We start from the raw sequence: 14,884 nt of genomic DNA, 5'->3' as shown, positions 1-14,884 counted from the left end.
AGGCAGGAGACAGTTGAACTCTCACCACTGACACAGTGGAAAGGAAAGGCAGAAAACAAAAAGCGGGAGCCGTGAGATAAAAGTGAGCTCGGTTTTAATAAAAAAAAGGAGAAAGTGCTTTAGTCTGATGGCTCAAAGAATGCTGATAGCAGCCGTGTGTGAAATTGATTTCTGAGGCCCAGCAGCAGAGACAGGGAGGCTGTGCGGCAAATGGGGTAGTAAACCATGATTTAGCACCTTCACTTTCTGTGCTTATTACAAAACAGGCTTTAAAAAAGATGCCTGTGGTGCGTCTCAGCAATCTTGATATTGTCTGTGGCCAAGATCCATTTTAATATATTCCTGAGGCATTTTAGCTATTAGAACATTACTTTAGACAGCCATCTATTAACTTTTCACATTGCTAAACATGGTTAATGCAATGCATAGACATGGTATTTCTATCAGTAAGTAATATTGAATGGTGCTGAAGGAGAAAGAATTATTCTTGCCGCAAACCAAAAGATGACAGACTCAGAATGCTTGCGCATTGAAAGCAAAAAAAATAAGCTTAACAGATTCTCAGAGAAACAGTTTTTGCTCTTGCTTTATTAAGCCTTGAGGGTCAGAGAGGGGCTCACAAGAATCACAAAATAATGTATTGTGTCCCATATGCTAATAAACCTTTAATAAGTGGTTTTGCTAAGGACTCCTTGACACTGTCATTTAATTTACAAATGAATGGAAGATTGTATTATTTCCCATATGTATAATACTGAATGATAGTTTTCAATTATGATTTTAAAATGCTAACAGGACAGGGAATTTAGCCGGCTCAAAACTATAAATACCTTTCACCAACTTGACTGGGAGATAGGAAGAGACAACTGGCATAAATGTCTCTAATCACCAATATTATTTTCCATCTCAATACAAGTAGATCTGTACCATTTACAGATAATAAGGACAAATTAAAATTGACAAAGACAAATCCTTTTAGAAAACAAAAGTCTTTCTTACAGTGACTTAAAATAAGGAACTTCTGCAATCAATTTACTATGCACAATATGAAAGAAAAATCACAGGCTATTATGTTTATAAAATACATGATTATTTAACTAGAGAATGCTCATCCTGATTGCTGTAGTTACAACAAAAACTATACCAAGGCTGTAGCAACTGACTCCCTGTTGCTTTGATAAAGAACCTAATGTGTTGAAAATATATCTGTAAATCTAAATACTTAAAAAAAATAACCACTCTGGGGCGCCTGGGTGGCTCAGTTGGTTAAGCGACTGCCTTCGGCTCAGGTCATGATCCTGGAGTCCCTGGATCGAGTCCCGCATCGGGCTCCCTGCTCGGCAGGGAGCCTGCTTCTCCCTCTGACCCTCCCCCCTCTCATGTGCTCTCTCTCTCTCATTCTCTCTGTCTCAAATAAATAAATAAAATCTTTAAAAAAAAAAAAATAACCACTCTGAGTTATAGCAGTAGAGAACCACAATAAGAGAGTTTTTATTCTAATACAAACTATGTCATGAAAAATTGCCAAGTTAGCCATTATACTAGAAATATTATAAGAAGAAAACATTATTCCCTAGTACTTGGATGAGGAATAAGTCAATACAGAAACTACAAACTTTTATCTCATCATTTGGGAAACTTTCGCTTACGTGTATTTATTGATTTTTTAAAAACTAGTACACATTTATTAATAAAAAGTACAGAGTAAATCTAAAAATAAAAAAAAAAAGTACAGAGTATAAGTTAACATTTCTTTTATTATTGAGAAGTCATTTAAGGATTTGGCACAGGTTCCGGGTGCTAATAAAGGTATTAGCAAAGAAAAGGAGTCCCACATAGAGATTCTCTGTTTCAAGGATTAGTTACTTTGTTATAAAACAATTCTTATAGCTGAAGCAATAGGATCATCTCTGCTTGAATTTCCTTTAGCAATTGTACTGGTCAACACTTTCAGACTTTAGCACTTTTGTTTTAAAAATAATTTGACAGCAACTCTATGAGTTAAATCGAGCAAATGTTCATGTCTCATTTTACAGGTTAGAAAATTGATTTGTAAATCTACTTAAATGAGATAGTCTAATTTTGCGAATCACAGACGTTTTTCAGGCTAGGCATGTCTTAGAAAGTGGCCAAAATTTCTTCTCGTGTAAGTGGCACAGAGAGATAAGTTGCCTAAAATACCACAATGGCAAAGTCAAAGCATGTCCAAAGTAGCACAATGGCCAAGTCCTGAATCCCAGCCTGTGGCCCTCTTTAGAAGTTTTGTCATCAGTATTGTTCACATCCATCCTCTGAACTATTTTAGCGCTCACCAAAAAAATCAGTTAAACACTGAACACCCACTGAACGTGGACATCTTCATCAAGCCCTGTGTTAGACATTAGGGGGAGACTAGGCTGAATATCACACACTCCCTACCTTCAAGAGTTCATTTCCGTATTTTGCCTCTGTTAATTTGTTTTAAACATCAGAGCTCTATGATTTCGATGTTTAGATTGATTTTGATATGGAATCTAATGGAAATATATCTCCCCAGTCTGGAACCCTTACTTTAAAACTTATATCAAAACCTGCTCCTGTCAAATCATTTTTCCTGATTAATGCTGGTCAACATTACATTTTTCTGGGATCTATGGTTATCTGTAGTGTGCTAAGTTTTACCTTCATTAAAATATGACTTAATAAACAGTCTTTACTTTTCTATTGGTAAAAGCCTATGCCTTTAAGTCAGGACCCCCTCACCCACCATTCCCCCCCTCCCTCCTCCTCCGGGCACACTCCTCCACAAAGCACTGCTTCCAGGTCCTGCAGGAGGGCCCTAAAATAATGTATACTCAGTGATGAGGGTGCTTGGGCAGATAGCTATCAAGGACTTGGGTTAGGCCAGATTAAGGCAAGATGTGACAGGTTAATCATCTTTCAGCTTTACACATTTTGGATAAATTTAAAGTTGGCCTCAAAAGACATATGAGTCAGCAGAAATGTGACTGTCTTTTTTTTTTTCCATGGGTCACATTCATTTTTTTCCTCTTCCATTTCCTTGCCTATCTGCAGCTTTTGTACACACACACACATATATATATATATTTCCCCTTCTGTCTTTAAAGAATCTGAATGTATATGAATGAGAGCAAAAGCTGACAGCCGTTATGAATTAGATGCTCAACTACAACTTGTCCTAGCCTGTCTTGTGTTAATTATTCATTCAACGAATATGCACTGAGCCCGATTACATATCCAGTGTACTGGGAGTATAAAGGCATATTCATCTCTGTCAGGGCCCTTAAGAAACACACAATCCCTTCCTGGGGATGGATGTGTAAACAAGTCACTACATCGCAGTGGCTGATAAATGCTAAAACAGCCACGTGTATAAAGTCCTAGCAACATGCTGCAATTAACACAGGCGAAGGCCGCCATTGATTCTACTGGAGATCAGAGAACGTTTCACTGGAAGATGGCACCAGAGCTGCGTCTCAAAGCTGGAACAGGCATGCGCACGTTGGAGAAAGCAAGAAGATGTGAGGAAGATGGAGAGGAGGGCGGTCGAGGCCATAGCTGGACCACGAATGGAGTATCAGCGATCCCAAGCAGCTCGTCTGATAGAGCAGCAATGCTTAGTCCCCGGAGTGCAGAGGACACAGGTGATCAGGAGCAGCTGACATGAGTCTGGCACGTTGACTTAGGGTCAGGTTAGGAAACGTGTTGTGTGCCACACTAATAATTTGGCCTTTATCCTATACCCAGTGGTTCTTAACCCTTTTTGAAGAATCCAACGAAAGCTATGGATTCCTCTTTCCAAAAGTATGATAATGACACACGTACACCCAAAATACGGTTTCTGAGTCCTCGTAGCACATCTGGAATCCATTACTGGATGCCACCAACTATAGATATAGAACCCTAGAAAGTCTCTTAGCAGGGAGTAAACAGTCTAACTCTGTCTTCTAGAAAGACAACTGGCAGCAGTGGGGAGGACAGACTGGTGGGCGGTTAAAAAATCAGATGAGAAGCCTATTGCAACATGCCAGGGATGAGGCCCTAGAACCAGAATGAAGACAGTGCAAGAAAGGATGGGGAGAGTAGGAATAGAAGGGAAAGGCATTTCAGAATTGGAATTGATAAGGCCTGGTTAAAGGTAGAGGATGTTGAGCGTCAAATATTTTGTTATTGTTTGTGTTTCTCTTCCCCACTAAATTACAAATTTCTGAAAGGTGTTGCTGCACCAGGCTGGACCTGGGAGTGAGCAGAAGCAGAGACATAAGCATTTAGGGTTAAAACTTAATATTCATGGGAAAAACAAGTCCCTCCACCATCTAAGAGGCAGAGGGTCTATGGTCTATGGGGTAGTATGCTCTGGGGCTGATGGACAGTTGCTAGTAGACACTGAGAATCGAATAAGGACCTGTTGAAATTGTTCATCTGGATGGCAAACAATCATGTCAGAGCAACAGGTAACTTGCTGGTTGTCATCTGTGCCTTACTTACAAGAGTTTCTGGCCCCAGAGCATCTAGTGGGGTATAAACGCAGAAGAAATCTGTTGACTATCAGCTTGAGTCTATATTAAGCAATTACAATGCTTCTGGATTCCTGGCACGCTTGGTTGGTTTGCTTTACATTGGCTGTGGAAAAATATTATCAGGACCATAAGTAGCCCCTCAATTTGATTTACTTTCAAACGGCAAAACTTGTGAAACTATTCCAATTATTCAAGCTGCCTACCTCTAGCTGCAGGTTAAAACCAGAGGGGAATGTTATCTATTACAGATGATGAGATATGGTAGCTGAGATACCTATTGCTTTTTAAAACATGTATCTGCATTACAGGTGTAGTGCTTTTGACAAAATTCATTTCCTTGTGTGGAAGAGGGAGGTTGGTGGCACATATTTGAACTGGAGAAAAGAAGTCCCAGAATTCAACACCCCTTGGAAATTTTAAGTAACTAGATTCTCTGCCCCCATCTCTGTTCCCCTTCTCTTGTCCCCCCCAACCCCACCTCATGCTTATGCCATGTCCAATGTATGTTTTTGAGAAACAAATGACAAGTAAACAAGTAATCTAGGATTTGAAACAGAACATACTTCCAAAATCTTTCACTGTCTATTAAACATTTGTCCAAATGTCTTACTCTGGTTTCTCTTCAGGTCGCATAAATCTTTCGCCTTTTATACTTTCTTCTAAATGACATGCATAATAATTATTTCACTGATCACTGAGGTAGCTCAAAAAAGCAAGCATAATCCCTGCCCTCAAAGAATTTGCAGTCTAGTTGGGAAGACAACTGGTGTGTAAAATGATAATCCTGAAGAGCTACAATGTCTTGTTTTAAATGTAGCTCATTCGATACTAATTCTTGCAAATTGAAAATGCCTGGATGGAATATCAACTAATTGCAGATGAAGCAGGATATTGAAATAGTGGAGAGCTTATTATTCTTTTACTTTTTCTGGGTATGGGGAATTGAATGCAAGCAAAAGTAGAATCAAGAATGTAGAAAAGAAAAAATATATATAATATTGAGTCAAGGAGAATGTTTTAGATTTCAATTCCAAACATTCATCCCGCAAAGTCCAAATGGCACTTGAGAGAGAAAGCCCCCGATCACAAGCGTAGGAACAGAACCTCAATTATACCCCAGGTCCTATGAAGCTTCATTCAGAATCAAGGCAGCACATTTTTTTTTTTCTTGGCCCAGATGACACCATGGTCAACACCAGGAAGAGTTGGGAAAGTTCTAAAATCGGAGTGTTGATAGTGGCAGGAAGTTCACTGGTGATTTTTTTTTTGCAACTTCTCTATTGTCAACTACAGTTTGAGTTTTTGTCCATCAGACTCCAAGCCTATTAACTTCTAAACTTTCCAGTTTCCTCAACGAGTCACAAAGTGAGCCTTTTCTCTGTCAGGAATTGTTTCTCTGTGATTCCAAACCCCAACATGTGCTTTCCAGAGCCTCAGATGTTTCGTTAGTTCTACAGATGTTTTGTAAATGCATTCCAGCAGAATTTGCCAGGGCTGCAGAGAGAATCTATGGCTGATTGGAGTCACAGTTTGGACAGGGCTCGTGTTAGATGAGATGGAACCGGAAACCAAAACTTCTAACTGGCTCACCAGGAAGTCAGGAATTCACAAGAAGAGAGAGGAAGGAATTTCATTTCAGGGGGGTGTTTCAAACATGCCTGTTTGGAGGAGTGGAGGGGTGTGGAAGCCCCCAGGGATGATTCTTCACTGTTTTCCTTGGTGCTTGGCCTGCATATTATTTTCCACTGGGGACTTTTATTTTCTAAGTATAGAAAAAACAGCAACCGAGATGAGCAGCTTCATTTTCAGAACTCCAGGTAAAATGGCTTTTTTCACACTTGTGACATACTGTAAGGGCGCCGAATTATCCCTGCAAGTGCAAAGGGCCAAGAACATGATGACTGTTGGCACAAATATGGAAATAAATCTTTTTTTAAAAAAATTATTTATTTATTTATTTGAGAGAGAGAGCGGTGGGGGGCGGGGGAGGAGCAGAGGAAGAGGGACAAGCAGGTTCTGCACTGAGCGCAGAGCCTGACACGGGTCTAAATCTCACAACACCGAGATCATGACCTGAGCCAAAATCAAGAGTCAGACGCTTAACTGACTGAGCCACGCAGGCGCCCCAGAAATAAATGATTTTTTAAAACTGCTACAGTTTGTAGAGGATACAATTCTCCTATTGTCCAATTTTCCTTTGTGAAAGAAATGGAGTTTTTGGTTTCAGCCTTCTGCTCCTAATTGCGCAGACCCCAGGTTCAGGAGCAAACTATTAAATTAAAGCAAATTATTATAGTGGAAAAAGAAAACTAGACTGACAGGGTCTTTCTAGTAGAAAATCTCTTTATACACATGTTTGGTCTGGAAGATTATAGTCTAGAAGACATATATATGAATATGCATACACGTGTATATACATATACAGTATACATACCTGTTTGTGTATACACTACATATACAAGGTTTTCATCCAAACTTAGAGTTTGCGGTCTTCATCAGAAAGAATGCATAATAATATTTATATTAATCTTCTATCAGTATTAAAATAGAGTATTTCTATTTGCTAAGTTTATGCGTTTAAAATAATAGAAACTGACAGTGATAGAATATTTTACTATGCTTTTCCTCGAGATAAGCTGACTCAAAATACTTAACGACCAGTTCCAAATTTCCTGAACACTGATCTTTGCTCACATCAGCAATTATTGATTTTAATTCAGCTGGCTGTGAAATTGTGTTCTGGTGGAGCTCTCCAAAATGCCCAGAGGTTTCTCAGCAGTTTTTTAGATGAGCTGTAATCCAGCCTTGTCCTTGGAAAGAACACAAAAAAAAAATCAAGTTACCATAGCACTGAAATGAAAATCTTACTGAAGCATTTGACATCGAGCAGAGTCAGGTTTTTGTTTCCTAAAAAGTAACGAAGCTGTCTTAATTCCATCTCCAAGTTGTTATTCCCAGTTCGAGAAAGAATCCTGAGTACAAAATAATTTTTTAAAAGATTTATTTATTTATTTGAGAGCGAGAGAGTGGGGGAGGGAGCGAAAGGGAGAGGGAGAGAGTCTTTTTTTTTTTTAAGATTTTTTTATTTATTTATTTGAAAGAGAGAAACAGAGAGCACAAGCAGGGGGAGGAGCAGAAGGAGAAGCAGACTCCCTGCTGAGCAGGGAGCCTGATTCGGGGCTCAATCCCAGGATCCTGAGATCGTGACCTGAGCCGAAGGCAGACGCTTAACCGACTGAGCCACCCAGAAGCCCCAGAGAGAGTCTTAAGCAGATTCTGTGCTGATCTCAGAGCCCAATGTGGGGCTCCAACCCGTGACCCAGAGATCACAATCTAAGCTGAAACCTAGAGTCGGTTGCTTAACCGACTGTGCCACCCAGGTGCCCCCAAAATAATTTTTTTTAAAGAAAAGCAGCATTAGTTCTTGTCGTTCTATAAATAAATATATATACTGATAAATGCTGTTTAAAATGGAAAGGAAGGTCAAAATTTGAAGCTAGGCAGAACAAAAGTTTGTCAGATAACAGGTATAAAACCTGGCTCAACCAGGTACTAACCGTGTGACTTGTCCAGGGAGGGATGTGTATATTCGTGGCAGAGATGAAATAATTCACTAACATGCCAGAAAGGACATCCAGTACTTTACGTATGTTCTCATGGTTAACCTTCACCCTAGTAAGGCAAGTATCAATGTTCTCCTTTTACAGATGAAGAAACTCGGCTCAAAGAGACGTGATAACATGCCGAAGGCAAGTTGACTAGTACGTGACTGGTAAAGTCAGTCTGAGACCCACAGCCGAGCTCTTTCTCCTACACGATGATGTAGGTTGTTCAGCCTCTCTGAGCCTCAATGTTCTTGTTAGTAAAATAAGGGGGGAAAAAATCCAACCTGCCGTGGCTCATTGTGAGGGTTAAATACGATAATCCTGGCGTACTTCCTGGCCCATGGGTACTGAGGAAACCCCAGCATTTTTGCCTTACCAGCAACCCTCCAGGCTTAGGTGTCCTTAGGCGCCCTGATGGGAATGGGACAGGTGTATGCTCGGCTGCGTGCATGAACAGGTACAGCGGAAGAGAAAGGAAGACAGGTACCCAAAAGCCTTTCTGAGGCCTGCATAGCTCTGACACCAGGTTACTGAACTGACTTTTCTCCTCGGTAGCAAGGGACAGGCTTCATGCAGTGGCCTCTGAAAGACCATGCACTGTGTCTCTGGCAGTTCATCATCTCCCCCAGCAGCGCAGCTGTGATAAGAACCAGATGACCTGAATTTCCTAAGCAAAGCCAGCAGCAAATATCTGGGAAAGTGCCATGCCTCGGTATCCACATGCTCTGCTCTTACAAAAGGACATCAAAAAGCTAATGGACTTTTACAAGAGCCCAGTTACAGCTTAAGGTCTGTAAGCTCTCAGATCAGGGAATCTCAGCCCCTCCCACATGACGTTGGTGGCAGAACCAGGATTCCAAATTGTTAACGAAGCCGAAGATTAGATAAGGTTTATAGAGACCTGAGAGGTGTAGGAGAGTTACAAATGGAACCTGCGGATTCATTTTCAAAGCTTGGTACAGGGACAGGCAGTGTGTGTGGGTGGATTTCTCTGCTCGGCATGGGCTCGCCACAGAAAAAGGGTCCTCTCATCACCGGGGGGTTGCCCGTCTTTCTAATTTAGAGGGACGTTGACATCGTCCATGCATGGCTCCAGATGGCTTAAGTGAAATGTTGTCTTGGAGGAGAGGAAAACCAGAGACTCAGGTGCGTGTTTGCTGATCTCGAAATAGTAAGAATGGCTCTCTGCCTCCTCCCGTTACATTTGAAGATCTGTTGGTGTTTGAAAAACAGTTTGCTCAGAACGTAACTTCATCGGTTCTGTGACCTCCATTTTACAAAAGCCTATCCCCCATTCCCTCAGCGCCTTCTTCCATTTATATTGAGGTCCATACAGCTTGACCTCTTGTTCCAACGTTTGGAAAAAATCCAAGCCCTCTGTATCCATAGTGAATAGAGCTCCAGAGTCTTTTTATTGCTCATTTGTGCTTCACCCTACAAAGTTTTTCATAAGTCCGGCATAACCTGTCCCGAGAAAGAGTCTTCTGGATAAAGTGGTCCATAGGAGGTGATGCTAAGATTCAGTGTCTATTGGGCAGTGGGGTGCAGGGAACTCTTGCTTCACGTGATTACTCCAAGTGCTTAACTGCTTGTAGCTGTCAGGCTTAAAGCTGCTCCCCTGAGACTTGGTTATTGATTTTAGAGCAATTGGCTCTGAGACCCACTGTAAAACTATCAGGTGAAAACCACGTTTAGGTAAACCAGCAATGGTGAGGAAATGACACCATCCTGAGGTTGAGGGATTTAGGGAGGCTATTCCAATCGATCTTCTTCTAATATTCCTAGGACGTACATGACAATCTGTGGCCACAGCCTACGTTCCATGCAGCCGTCATTGACTGAGGCTTAGCACCTCTTAACTGGCCAGAGCAATGGTTGGATGGACCCGGGGAGTCCATTGCTGAGTTTTTGTACAAGAAAGGAGTTGATTTAGTAGTCATCATCAGTGCTACCTTCAAAGGCCATCATGTGGCAACACAGATCTAAAAATAGCTAGACTTTTTCGGGCGCCTGGGTGGCTCAGATGGTTAAGCGTCTGCCTTCGGCTCAGGTCACGATCCCAGGGTCCTGGGATCAAGTCCCGCATCGGGCTCCTTGCTCAGCTTCTCCCTCTCCCTCTGCCTCCCCCCCTGCTTGTTCTCTCTCTGTCTCTCTCGCAAATGAATAAATAAAATCTTTAAAATAAAATAAAATAAAAATAGCTAGACTTTTTCTAAACTGAATAACTCAAGACAAATACTCAATTTTCAAATATTTTAGAACCAAGATTCAGGCCTTTCTTCTCTCAATGTTTACTGGATTTCTGAAATGTTGGCTCAAAAAAGGTGCCCATTGTCTATTTTAACCCATCCAACGACTACAAAGTAAAATAAGTGCTGTAATAAGGCTAGTATTTGTAATGGACTTGTCCCTCAAGTTTAATATCAGATGCAGTTTTGACATTTTTGGATAAATCAACTGGTGAAACATTGGTCTTATGTACAGAAATTAGAGGTTGCCATTTAGTTCTTGGTTATTTCGTAGTAAACGCTCACCAACTCACCTGACACTGTTGCTGAAATGCCCTGCAGTGGGGTCAGGGGTGATCTCTTGGTGACTGTGCTTTACAGCATCCATGACCTTGTTTCTGAGATACCGAGATTACAATATTACATTTATATGACAGAAATCAAATTGGAAAGCATTGGCCGGGGTCTATTTTAAAAGCTTAGACTTTTGGTTTCAGAGGCAATCATCATTGCTTTTAGGCAACTCATCATCTAGTCCTTATATTTTTCTGCCTCAGTTTCTCTTGCTAGATGCAATTCAACATTAACACTTAAAAAAATAATGCTACTGTGGTGAAGATCAATGCACATCCCAAACAGACAAGACAGAGACAGAGAAAGGTCCCAAGACAGAGAAAGCTCCAGTCCCATCTGGACCAGGCACAAAAGTTGTTTATACTGAAGACCCTCTTAAAAACTGTAATAAGCAAATGCTGGTGGGTTTTAAATGACCTGCAAGGCATTGCTGCATTGGCGTTTCCGGTTGTAGATGTAAAAATCTGGCAGGTAAGGAGCAGGAAAATCACTTTACCTTCTCTAACATTAAACACAGATTCAGTTGACATGAATTATGTTTATTCCACTTGCTAAAAGACAACTTGGAGATTGTTCCAGTTTGAGAAACAGGCCCACGACTTACTTCTGGGTTCCCGTGTGATCTCTTTCGGGGCAACGTGGGCACTTCACGTGTCTAGTTGTGCCAAAACTTGTAACCTGTAATGAGGTAAGAGATTTAGTCAGTACAGCGTCACCTGAGAGTCCTTTGGGGGCTGCTTTAGACAAGGTACATGAAAAAAAAACAAAAAAACAAGCAACTTCAGCACAGAGTTTGAAACAATTTGTTTCTCTAGAAAAACAAAATCTCAACTATACATTATTTCCAAAATATCTTACCCAAAGAGCAGCCAGAGGGAAACCTCCCAAAGATTTGGCATTCTGGTGTTCTTATCTCACATGGAAATGGGATTCACATGTGAATGTTGCGTGTGAATATTTATTTTTTTGCAGTTGTAATAATTGGAGAGTATCGCAATTTGTAATCACTCATCTTACTCATTTTAATGATTTCATGAATCCTAGCATTTGTGATGTTGGTTTTCATCTCAGACTTGTTTAATTTGAATAAAATGAGGGACATCGCATTGTACAAATGTATGTTTGTCACACAAATAGTTACTGCATCCAGCAAATACCACAACTCTCGACAGAACTTCTTCCAGTCCCACAGAACAAACTAAAAGGGGGCCATAAGATGCACAATAAACTCGTTAAAAATCTGGGGAATGAATTTATTGAGTATATGGACAATGTATAGTTCATTGCCAAAGAGTCTTTTCTCCCTCGGTATATAATTAAACTCTGGAAACTGAGAGTCCCATATTGCCTTGATTAGAAATTGATTTTATTAATCCTAAAAACCAGGCTTTGGAGCTCAGTTAAATACTTCCTTTAGAAAGAACAGACTTTGGGGTAACCAGTGTGTTTCTGTTACCCATTCTATCCCACATTTTATAGGGTCCTCAAACTACTGACAGATCATGTCACCAGGCAAATGCAATGTGGCAGGTGGCTGGGAGGTTTTGCTGTGGGAACATCAGGGTTTTCAGAGACATGATGCCTTAGGAGTAGAATGTCTCAGCTAAACCCAGCAGGAAAAAACACTAGTACCTTCCCAGAGTACCTCCTCCAATCTTTCAGAGTACATATGTGTTTATAAATGATGGTAGCAATAAATAATGTTAATAAAAGTGGCAAATGCTTATATCATGTTAATTTAAGCCCTATTAACTTCTAAAAAATGTATGTATGTATATATATTTTATTGTGATAAAATGTATAAAATTTACCATTTTAATCATGTTTAGGTATACTATTCAGTGATTAAGTACATTCACTTTGCTGTATGACCATCAGCACCATCCATCTCCAGAATTCTCTTCATTTTCCCAAACTGGAACTGTGGACTCATTAAAAGATAGTTGCCCATTCCTCCCATGCCCCTGCCCCTGGCGACCACCATTCTTTCTGTCTCTATGGATCTGACTCCTCGGGGAGCCTCATACAATTTTTATCTTTTTGTCTTTTCATGTCTGGCTTATTTCTTTTAGCATAATGTCTCTGGGGTTCATCCATGTTGGAGCATGTGTCAGAATGTCCTCCCTTTTATGGCAGAATAATATTCTGTTGTGTGTATATGTCACCTCTGAGTTATCCCCTCATCCACTGATGGGCATTCAGGTTGTTTTCAACCTTATGTGATTTTTATATATTAACTGTTTTAATTCTCACAATCCTAGTCTTTATTATCCTTATTTTCTGATCAGAAACTGAAGCATCAAGAGGTCACAGCTAAGCAGCTCTGGGGACAGGATTCTACTCCAGGCTGAGTAGGTCCGTCAGTCCCCGCTCCTAACCGATGTGCAATATGCTCGCTTGGGCTAGCCCTTTGCAAATGATTTATGACTCTAAATAAAGCTTGCATTAGACAAGCCTGATACAACACTCTGAGGTGAGGTTTCTTACATCGCTCGTCCAGGTTTTAAGAGGTCCAAGGAGTGGTCAGTTTGACCACAGAGCTGCATAGCAACTGATCTGTAAAGAAGCCCATTACTGCAAAACAGACAGTTTTCTGAGGGGCTAGAGGATGTTCTTTTCTTTTTCAGGACCCCCTCCTGTGTGGATGATAACACCTTGAATAGAACTAGGTAGGCCATGAGAAAGGGATTAAAAATAAAAATAACAACAACAACAATAACAATACAAGTTACCACTTGTAGACCTACTATGCACTGGTCACTTTACTTACATTACCTCAGGTTCCCGCAGTGCTTCGTAAGAGGTAACCCTCCTGTCGCCTCCATGTCCCATCCTTTAACAGTAGTGCGCACCGCCTGTGCTCTCTCCTCAGAGGGAAAACCGAAGATGAAATCGTCATTTTTGTCTAACATGTATATTTTCCTTAGGGTTTGCTTTTTCCCAAATTTAAATAGTTTTGAAATTGTTATGTTTTTCGTAAGTATGTTCTTGATTGATATGAGAAGATACCATCTTTAATGTTAGGATATCGTCTTTAATTTACTCAAAATAATTTGACCTCAGTTTACATTAGCTATTTGTAGAACCGTTGCTATGGACTGAATCGTGCCCACCCCAAGTCATATGTTGAAGTCCTAACCTCCCATGTGATGGTATATGGAGACGCGGCCTTCGGAAGGTGATTAGTTTAGATAAGTTCATGAAAGTGGGGCCCTCATAATGGGATTAGTGTCCTTGGAAGAAAAGACACCAGAGAGCTTGCTCTGTCGTCTCTCTCTTTCTCTCTCTCTCTCTCTCTCTCTCTCTCTCTCTCGCCATGCTCATACAAAGCAGAGGCCATGAGAGCACACAGTGAGAAGGTTGCCTTCTGCAACCCAGGGGGAAAGCCCTCACCGGGAGCCACCCATGCTGGCACCCTGTTCTCTGACTTTCAGCTTCCAGAACTATGCGAAAATACGTTTTTATTGTTTAAGCCACCCAGTCTGGTATTTTGCGATGACAGCTTAAGCTGACTAATACAACTGCGTGGCACGTATATGACATTCTCGATTTATAATAACATAATTATGGGCAATATTTATTAGTGCTTTACTCTGAAACTAGTCCTAGGCTGAGTTCATTTAGCTAATCTTCTTACATAGTGTGTCTGTGCATGTGTGTGCACGTAATAGTATGGTTATAATATTATCCCCATTTTATAGAAAGGGAAATTGTAGCGTAGGCAGATGGCAATTTAATTGTTCAAGGACACTTAGTAAAAACAGAATCCATATCCAACCCAGGCGGTTTCTAACTCCAGAGCCTATTCTATTAACTATGGCACAAATTTTATCTTTGACTCTTAGGAGAAAAGTAAGTCTCAACATGGAGACCAGCACATAACAATTTTCTATATAGTAGGTGCATATTTCACTAGAAGCCTGTCAATGACAAGCAAATCTGTCTGTCAAGAGGCCATCCTGCATTACCGAGGTTACTTCATGCAGTTATTCTAATTAACAAGTCTGAAATCTGGAAATGATGTTCCTCCATTTAAAAAAAAAAAAGTCAATTGTATGAAGTGTTAAATTTTGGAAGGTCGTGCTGCTAAGCACATTTGAAGCTTCTCAGAGCAGAAACATCTCTGAGAGCAGTTTCTCTGTTTTCACAGAGAGGTAGTAGACGAGAAGACTTATGA

General features: G+C 40.6%; 1 protein-coding gene across 4 annotated transcripts in view; it reads left to right on the top strand.

Moving 5' to 3' along the window:
- ADAMTSL1 (ADAMTS like 1) overlaps window positions 1-14,884 on the top strand; it is a 901,468-nt gene that overhangs the window by 529,008 nt on the left and 357,576 nt on the right. The window lies entirely within an intron of this gene.

This window comes from Phoca vitulina, unplaced genomic scaffold (assembly GCF_004348235.1).
Source record: "Phoca vitulina isolate PV1807 unplaced genomic scaffold, GSC_HSeal_1.0 scaffold67, whole genome shotgun sequence".
Taxonomy (NCBI): domain Eukaryota; kingdom Metazoa; phylum Chordata; class Mammalia; order Carnivora; family Phocidae; genus Phoca; species Phoca vitulina.
Note: the sequence above shows the minus strand (reverse complement) of the source record. Positions and strands in the feature narration are given on the sequence as shown.